The sequence below is a fragment of the Vanacampus margaritifer genome, chromosome 7 (assembly GCF_051991255.1).
Source record: "Vanacampus margaritifer isolate UIUO_Vmar chromosome 7, RoL_Vmar_1.0, whole genome shotgun sequence".
In the NCBI taxonomy this organism is placed as follows: domain Eukaryota; kingdom Metazoa; phylum Chordata; class Actinopteri; order Syngnathiformes; family Syngnathidae; genus Vanacampus; species Vanacampus margaritifer.
Window position 1 is genome coordinate 22892988 of NC_135438.1, and position 10095 is coordinate 22903082.

The 10095-nt window shown below is 40.2% G+C and overlaps 1 protein-coding gene across 8 annotated transcripts in view; it reads right to left on the reverse strand.

The window, feature by feature from the left end:
* The window catches only part of LOC144054644 (uncharacterized), a 39756-nt gene extending 30597 nt beyond the window's left edge, over positions 1–9159 (reverse strand). For 6 of the 8 annotated variants that reach the window (XR_013294690.1, XM_077569820.1, XM_077569818.1 and 3 more), the window contains exons 1-3: positions 8972–9159; positions 6698–7373; positions 6526–6618 (exon numbers count right to left, since the gene is read on the reverse strand). The gene's annotated coding sequence lies outside the window, so the exon portion shown is untranslated. The other 2 variants (XR_013294689.1, XM_077569813.1) reach the window with 2 other exon arrangements.
* Positions 9160–10095: the final 936 nt, after the last annotated feature.

Below are 10095 nucleotides of genomic sequence, written 5' to 3' on the forward strand. Positions count from 1 at the left end.
CAGAGACGCCACTGCATTCCACGTTTTCTTTTGTGTCAAGTGTTAGTCAATTGATACACTTTTAGTGGCACAAGACATTAAAATGAACAAGGAATTGAAGAAAACTTGGCGGACTCAATTTTTAATGATATATATTCTTATTTTCTGCGATTTATCCATCTGAGGGGGTGACCATTTTTCTACTTGCTGTGAACTGAAAATAACCTCCCGGTGTCTTAGGGCTCAGCTTGCAAACATCATATGACCAAATTTTGAAAACAAGGGAGCTGTTACGGTTTAAAAGAAACATCTGGATTTCACTGGTTTATTTTCAGTATTTTCATTTCTTTATTATTTATTTTGTCAGTTACAAGTCATTTCAGTGAACGTTGTGTGTTTTTCTTTTATTAACAGAGGCCTACCTACAATTTTGTCCACACGTGTACACAGGAATGAACAGATTTCAGCATTTACCTAGGTTGTTTTGTATCAATTACCAGCAAACAGCGAGGTCTTGATGATGATGTACATTTTGGCAGAGTATCTCTATCGGGAATTGAAACTGGCGGTGGTGGAAAAAAGTGCCTCTGCACATTTGCTGGGTTGATCGGTGGCTGGAAGTTATTCATAGGTGGTGGAAGAAAGTGCCTCATTTGAGCGAGTACAGATGGAAGGATATTCAAAGGTGACGGACAAGGGTCAGGGAGGAGGGGCGGCCGACGGGGAAAAGGGAGCAGGGAAGGCCGACGGGACAAAGGGACTAGGGGAGGCTGATGAGGCAAAGGCGGAAGGGAAGGAAAAAGGAGCCTTGGCCCTACATTAGACATGTTGGGGAGCAGAGGTGGGTACAGCACTGGGGAGTTATTCACTGGTCCAATGGCTGGCCTTGTGAACATTGTGGGTCTTAATGTCGTGGGGGCATTATTTGGAGGAACAGTTTCTTGGATTTTACATTTCTGATTATTGAGCGATGATCTTAATGATGACGATGATGATGATGATGACCTGCTGTGGCGCCTTGGAGAGGAGGCTGATCTCGTGACCCTTTCCTTGCTTCCTGTTCTCTGGCAGCTCCAATCGCTTTCTTTCTTTCCGTATAATCGCTCATTGATCCGGTGTGACATTTGGCCGAGCTCTTCGAATCCCAAGTCCACCCCAATGGCCTGCAACACTTCCTGAATTTGCTGGTGCTTGTGCTCCTCTTCGGGAGTCAGTTTTTTTTCCTCCACCACAGGAGGTAACACGGACACGTCGTCATAAGGAGAGCTCCTCTTCGGGCTGACGGACCCACGGTAGTTCTGTGGAAAAGGCAGCCTGTGGCATTCTTCCCCAAAATTCTCTTCATTCCATTTGGTGACATTTCCTTGCCCTACCTGCTCTCTTGGAATGTAGGGATGATCCACCACAATGTGGTAAGATGCTGCAGATCGTGGTTGACCACAGTCTTCTTCAGGGGTCTGAATCACAATCTTGTTGAGCATGTCCACATCTACGCCCTTATTGAGTACATCGAGGAACCGTTGGAAACCATTGGTCAATTTCTTCTCAGGGACATCCTGACTGGGCTTGGTCTCATGCTCAAAATACTGATGGGAGACGGACAGAGGCAACTAGTTTATGGTATTTTTTACCTGTACTTGCGCTTCGACATACAGAAGAAACACCATACCCGTCATTTGGTACACCCACACAATCAAATAGGAGTCTATCAGTGCAGAGCAACAGTAGCCTGGTTTACATGGAGCCATGTATTCCGAATAGAATGAATCCGAATCTGTCTGGACGTAAATGTGTCATGACGTAATTGTTTCCACCAACTAAAATGACGGAGTCTTCCCAGCGCTTGTCTGTGAGGGGAGAACTTGTTTTTAAGTACTTTAAACTTTTTTTCAAATCAAGATTTTGCTTTAATAAAAGTGTTAACTATTGTGCTAAATGACCAATAAACTCCAGCTTGATAAATCATGCGATCGATGTCCATGCCTCTCGCGGTTGTTGCGGGGCTGATCCGATTAAAGGAGGGGAGCATATAAACGGCAGATTGGAATGGATCACGTCACATGTAAACAAGTGACCAGAGATCTGCATCGGAATGACTAAAAAGTCTCCATGTAAACCAAGCATATACTTACAAAAGTGGAATCATTCTGTGTATTTCATGAGTATTTCAGCTAATTTCATAGTATGGAATGTTTACACTTCTAATGTCTATGATTTAGTATGAAAACATTACAATAGTAAAAGTATTCACTAAAGATGTGTGTAGTATACTACAGACACACAGTCACGGCCAACAACATGGAGTACACCTGCACAATTTAATTGGCTGTATCAAGTATTCTGCCTTTACAAAGATAATCATTGATGTGATTAAAACCTAACTTTTTCTAATGCTTGATTTGCCTAATTAAGGAAGAGGACCAAAATACAGTGAAACTCATATTTCTTTGTTTGCCATTTAAAAATGTACCTTTTTGAATTTTTTCATGTCAAACTTCAGTTGCTAATTTTACAAACTCGCCCCAAATTCCAAGTTTCAACTTGAAATTGGCTTGAATTACAATTAATTAAAACACGTAGTTTAGATACACAATATAAAGACATATTTGCGCCAGAATAATGAGACACGCATTTTTGTATTCAGGTTTTCATGAGTCCAAAGTTTACATACATTTAGTTAGTATTTAGCGCCGCTGTCTTTAGTATGACTTTGGTCATTTTGTAGCCTGGACACCAGACTCATCACTGTAACCAGTGGATGAGTCTGGTCGCTGTTGGCATCAAGTGCCTTTTTCAAACAGACAGCGAAAAGATCCAATCAGCCAAGAGTGGACATGACGTCACAAACGAGGGACGTATGTGTAGTGAAGAGTGGTAAACACATGGTCTTACATTTGAAATATAATATCCATATGCAAGTCTGTGAGTGAACGGTAGCTGTGTGCGGATATGGAGTAAATTCAACATTGCTACTTGGAGAGAGTAGTGATTAGCGACATTGTTGCGGTAAAAAATGTGATGACAGACTTCCGGTGTTTATGAAGAATACGTCACAATGAATAACATAATAATTCGATTTCAGCCGGGCTGAAATCGCTTTCAACAGATGAGTGATGAACTAACTTTCTTTCGTTCAACAAAGTGGGTGGCTTGCCAGGCTAGGAATTTTGGCCCATATGCTCCTGGGTGTATTGTTTGAGCTAAGTTTGTAAGCCGCCTTGCTCGTCATGCGTTTTTATGTCTGCTCTTACATTTACCACATATCTCAAAAAATTAAGGTCTTTGTCCCTGCATGTGTGCTGTCTTTAAGTTTCTTGTGCAATAACGGCTTCCACCACCATAGTTGCTTTTTCATTGTTGACCCACTTTTGCTCAACACTTTTCTCATTGAAGATACCCCGACATAACTAGGATGTTGTGATTGAACAAAAAAAAAACACACACAAAACGCGACCACCACACGGGATTGTTTGGTAGCCTCAAGTTGCCATCTTCAGCTAGCCCATCCAATAATAGCTAAAGATGAGTCGTAGCTAGTCTGAGGACAACGCACAGCAACATCTCAAGACACTGTTACCTTTTTAATCACTTCACTTGTGATACAGCATCCCAAATCACATTCAAGTGGTGAGTGATATGTAAATCTGGCAAACTATGTCTTCACGTGATCAGTGGCACTGTTTAGGGACGGCAATAAGTAAACAAAACATTCTAAATGAGCTAGTGCATTGCATGAATGGCAGTACAGTGTATGTATTGCAATCATTTTGTTATACGTTAAAGCATTAATATTAATGTGTTCAAATTTAATGAGTTTGTTTTGATAATTTTAGTATGAATCATACAGTATAAAATGCTTAATATGAAATCATAACAAAACTTATGGGCCACCACTACACATTCTTTTGGTGATGTGATTTTCTTTTTCTTTTTTAGAATACTTGCACTTCTGGTCTAAACAATAACTTGACATTTTTAGTATTTAATATGTAAATGTATATTTATAATGTATGATGTGTAGGTATTTGTACAAAAAATATAAATCAAAAACGCTGTAGTATTTATCTGTAATATAATGAAAATGCTGTGAAATGTGAATATTTACTTTACAAGTCAATTTACGTGTGCACCTCTAAATTTTCTTCCTTTGCTTCTAAAATTTTAAGTTAGGGGCTACCGCGCCCCCTGCAAAATTTTTTTAGTCTACAGCCCTTATATATATGCTAGAAATTGTTCAACCACCATCAGTGAGTCTGCCCATGGGGAGGGGCCGCTGCATCACTGAGGAGTGTTCCACATTGTCCCCCCTTGGGCTTATTAGCAGTCGGTCACCGTAGTCACGCCCCCCTTTCCCCATTCGTGCCAAAGACGGAAGTCGAGTTGAACGTCTGTACGTGATTACTGTTGTCATGTAGAAACTGCAAAACAACCCAAAGATTTTTTGTATGAGGAGACAAAAAAAAAGAGCCTACCAGGATGAAATCACAGTACAGGATTACTATTGGCCCTGCTTTCACTCACTGGCATGCGGTCAAAGACAAGGGGGGGGGGGGGGGGGGGTTCCAACCGATGCCTTTGTGGGGCTCAGCTCTTTTCCTGCTGGACAGTAGGTAGCTTTCCATGCTCAAATCAAAATGATTATGCTAAATTTAGTTATTGGAAATTTGTGTGGTAGTAATAAATAGCCATCAGCTATCACCAGCCACGCAACACTCAAAAGTAATGAACTAGGATGTGTTGTGTATTCTCTTCTTTGTCAAGTGCTTGTGAATGCATCGCATCATTTGTGTGCTAACAAACAAGTAAAAACAACATCTGCTGTTAACATACTTGAAAAACGTTACAGTACTGTATAAAGAAAAAATATATAAAATAGATTAATTATCTTATTGCTAGACATCCTTCACACAGCCACTGGAAAGAGAAATGTATGCCAATCCTAGTCCAGGCTACCGGGAGATTTCACTAGGCTATGCGCTGGTCCTCATGGTCTTCATTCGAGGCAAAACACTACCGCTTTTATCCATATGGTTCCGCCCATTATCAACGAAAACTGAATAGTCCTTTGTGCTACTTTAAGGATATTTGTGAAGCTCGTAAAATATATAGGTCACTGGAGCTCTTCATCAGAAATACACCTTTTTTTTCCACAATTTTCGCCTACGCTTAACCTATACCCTTTATTCAAGCGTTGTGCCATCAAGGGACATAGGAGACAGAAAATACACAAACTGGAATATTCTCCAGAGTCCGAGGTTTCAGAAATGTGTAATTTATTTATGCTATGTCATTGTTAGACACGATTTCAGATCTTAAAATGAGAAGGAGTATTTTGACCGAAATCTGAGGCCTTACTCCATGCAGACTATTTGGGTGAAAACTATACCCATTATTTATGCTCTGTGGCATCAAGGAACATTAAAGACAAAAAAAGATATAAACTGGACGAGTCTATAAACTGGAATAGTCACACGACTCCAAGGATTCAGGAAATGTGCACTACTGCCATACCATGTCATTTTTAGACATGATTGCAGGCCTAAAATATGAAGAACTTTGGCTGAAATCTGGGTCCTTTGACTTTCTTTTGTGGCTCCTAGCCCTACACCCAACAGAGGACTTCTCATTTCAAGAAGCCCTGTGAAGTGAATGATCAACAACTTTTAACTTGATATCTGTCCAGCAACATTCAAATACAGGGGTGCCTAAGTCCGGTCCTCGGGAGTCCCTATCCAGCCTGTTTCCCCTGTTTCCCTTCTCAAACATACCTGAATAAAATGTTGAACAGATCAGCAAGGTCTGCAGAAGCCTAATAACGATCCTGATTATTTGATTCAGGCGTGTTGGAAGATGTGGACACAAAAATTAAAAAAAGGCTGGATAGGGGCTCTCGAAGACCGGACTTGGAACTTGGGTACCCCATCATGGAACTGGTCCAGGTATGCTTGCTTGCACTCCCTCCCTCCCGCATGGTTCTTCACCTATCTGGACTTTATACCTTTTTATAAGAGAGAAAATGTTGCATCCGATATGAGCTTCCAGAGAAGGCAATTGGATGCTACAACTACCATGCATCCCTCTGTGTTTTGCTTTTGTCCTACTAAAGGCAATTTAGTGTAGCGTGAATTAAATCCAGCGCGAGTTGGTGAAGTCTGTACGCTAGTTTGTGTACACTACTGCATTCAAGTGCGCCATGGAAAATTACAAATATATCTACTCGGAATATCACGGCACCGTTTAATTTCACGTGAATCGGTGCCATCTTTGGTACTTATCCCACTCGTAGTTCACGGGTACACTGACTCTCTGGCAGTGGTTACCTAAGTAACCCAACTTTCTGTCATACTGTACTTACTCCAAACAGAGCATTATTATCTTTGTTAAGGCAAAACTTGATACAGCACTTAATTTTAATACATATTAAAAATAGGCAACAACTGCTGCACTGTATTAGACGCCATGTGTGGGACTTAGATGCCAACAATGTTTAAGAAAATATGTATCTTCTATTGTAGTTGAAACCTGCTTTGTGTGAGTTAAACCTACCTGTCTTTTAGGTTCATCCAAAAAATCCCTTGCCTGATTTTGATGACGATCCGTAGGCGAGCTATTCTTCCTTTCTCTGGATTTGACATATCTCTATTCATGTGACACAAGTTATATTACATTACTATACATGAAAATATATCATTTATTCATCTGGATATACATGTTTTACCTTTTTGGAGTCAAGTTTCCTCTCAAGTGAGTAACTGTATTTTCTTTCATGATCGTCTCTATCTTTCCTATAGGGAGACAGTTGTCTGTGACTGGAATCATATGGCTGGCGGTGCCTGGAACTGGAAGTAAACTCTTCATGTCTGTGCTGACTTCTGGAGTCTTGCATACTCCTGTATTTAAAATCTATGTCCTGAGGCAACAGATGTTTAAAATCCTTTGAAAAGCTATCTGGTGACCTTCTATATTTTTTGCCATCAGGCTCACATCTATAGCTGTAGTCATCATGGCTGTCATCTGTGAAACTTCGCCTTTTCTTTTCAGCAAACCTCCTGTCCGGGGAAGACAAGCGTCCCCTCACTGGGCTCCTCCTATCGTCATCTCTATCTCTGTCTCTGTCCATGCAGTCTTGAGAGTACATATTTTGAGGTGAGTCACTGTAGTCTATACTTTTGCTGCTTCGCTCTGTTCTGCCAGGCCCAGTTCGACCATACTTATGATGGGAATCCCGCTGTACATCTCGATGGTATTCATACCTATCTTCCTGTCTATCATTGCAATCATCCCTCCATCTTCTGTCTCTGTCTCTGTCAGCATAGTGCTGCCTTTGGCCATACTCAGGTCTTTTTGAGTGCATCTTCTCTCGACAAATCCAGCATGTGATGCAATGGTAAAGACTGCAGGGAAAGAAAAGTAAATTTGCATTAAACATTGTCCAAAGTGAATTATTTCTATAATCTTACTTTTAAAATTTAATAAAATACCCCCCCCCCCAAAAAAAAAAACCAGATATACAGCATGTAACATTAGTTCGCCATCACTCAATTGTGGATCATGAGGTTGGAGGTGACGCAAGTAACAGGACCAAGTTAATTTGGTCGCTCGGCACACACTTCTCTGCACCTGCCACTGGCTATGTCCCTTGTGATGTTAATGACCTACCTTGAGGCAGATATTTTTTAAATGGATATTTTGCAGTAACCGGCAACTTGCCACCTCACACTTTTTTGCCGTGAATCGTGCAACAAGCACAAATTCTGGCTAGTAGCCTAAAGGCTAAGTCACAGGTTTTAATCCCGCTTTGTATATTAGAGAAAAAAAATCTTAACAACAGCCTATAAGTTTATGGTTAGGATTAGGCAGAAAATGTCAATAAGAGTTTAATGGTTATGGTTAAACAGATAATGTCAATCTTCAGTGGCAAAACAAAATTAAAACTTCATGAAGAGACAAAGAATAAGGTGAAGCGAGGCAGGAATCACGCTCAGTGCTGGTCACGGAAAAATAGAGCTAGCAGGAGAGTTGCCGGTGACGGCAAAATAATCACTGCCTATTTTCCATCGCTTCCAACTCGAATTTCATGAATTTTATCAACAACAAATGCCTATTAACTGTGCTATATTTATACACTAATGTGTATCTTAAAAACTCGTGAAATGTGTGTTCATTCTCGACTTAATGTGTTTATTTGTATGTATGGCTCTTTACGGACATTTTTGTAAACCTATGTCCCTGGCTTTCTATAATTATTTTGAGCTTATCAGTTCATCATCATTATATGTCAGCTTCTGTGTTTAGCAAGCTTTTCAATTGTGCCAGCATAAAAAATAAAAAAAAGTTAAAGCAGGGGTGCTCAAATTCGGTCCTCGAGAGCCCCTATCCAGCCTGTTTCCCTCCTGCAGCACAGCTGAATCTAATGATCAGCTAATCTGCAACCTTTGCAGAAGCCTGATAACAATCCTGATCATGAATCAGGTGTGTTAGTGGAGAGAAACATGGAAAACAGGCTGGATGAGGGCTCTCGAGGACCAAACTAGAGCACCTCTGGGTTAAAGATTAGGAAGGTTTTGAAAGTTTAACACTCGAACACCTAAAATTTCGACCATATTGCTTTTGCTTTAAGACGTCGGCCACAGATTAGTGCATTTTCACCCGTTTTAAACAGTCATGATTATGACAACTAACAATAATTGTCTCGGGAAACGTATAGAGCAGTAAAAGTCTTTATAAAATGTGGCTGATCTCATGTAATCTTCGAAATTATACACATATACCTACCATGTGCTGTGCAGCTTTTGTTTGCATTCGTCGGCTCAGAACACAGTTAATAATATTACTAATTAAAGAGGCATTTATCCTGCCATCGTTGTTGGGTTCCAGTAAATCTTTTTTTTAACTGCAGCTACTATAACGTTAGCAGATTGGAGATCAGCGTTAGCTAGCAATACTCAGCATTTAGCATTTCACAAATTAGCTTAGATTCCATAATAGTTACCTTTCCGTCCGACCACTCTTGGGTGCTATTTAGAGACGGATTCCTCTGATCACTCTATAACTGAAAACAATAAATGACTTGCAGCACTCCAATTGCAAGGTTATGTTGATGGCAAAGGTATTCGCCAACGCGCCGTTCTCCCACTGTCGGAAGTTCGGAATCGGAACTGGAAACATAGTGCGTGGAGATTCAGCCTCTATCGCCGCCTACTGGATGGAGCTTCTTTTTTAATGAATCTTTATTGAGAGAAAAAACAAGTACAGAACAATACACGGTGACACTATCCACCCACGATGATTTCTTTACTTATGAATGGACTGTCAATGCCGCTTGCTCTCCGTCGGGAAAAGTCACTGATCTGTTAGTATGGATAGGTCGTAGCCCATACACGCCCGTGCAAGCCGTTATAGCCACAGGGCGGTCATCTTACCACTCTCATCTCGCAAATAGACTACTGTACCCTGCTTCGGTATGACCAGGCCGGGGAGTGAACCCACAAACTCCCAATCTCAAGGTGGACACTCTACCACTAGTCCACTGAGCTGGTATTGCGGTATTTCAGCCCAAATTTGTCAAAAGTGTCATAACTAAATTATGAATATATGTTTGGTGGCATCAGACTTAGCCTCAGACCTATATAGTTTTGTTTTTTTATGCCCTCAATGGACAATAAAAGCAGTATTGTGCTATGAACAAAACTATGCTGTATTTTGAAATAAATAAATAAATTCAAATTCGAATATTTCATATGACATAATTAAAGCCTTGGAAAGGTCAATAAATCATAAAATATTTTTTTCTGCATGCCTGTTTTTTGGACAATGCCAGTTTTTCCTGAAAAACTTAAGACTTGTGGTATTTAAGCCCAAATTGGGCTTTGCTCTTGAAGTGTGTTAATGAAGTCAGTTATGAATATTTTTTTCTTTCAACCACTCAAAATGTTCAGTGGCATCATACGTATTCATACATATAGGGTTTTTTGGTTTTGTTTTTTTATGCCCTCTAGGCAATAAAAGCAGTACTGTATTGTGCTATGACCATAAAAGCTAAATAAGCCCTATATTGAATCAAAGTGGAAAATGTTTGTAATTAGAATCTTGAAAAGGTCAAAAAGTCACAATATT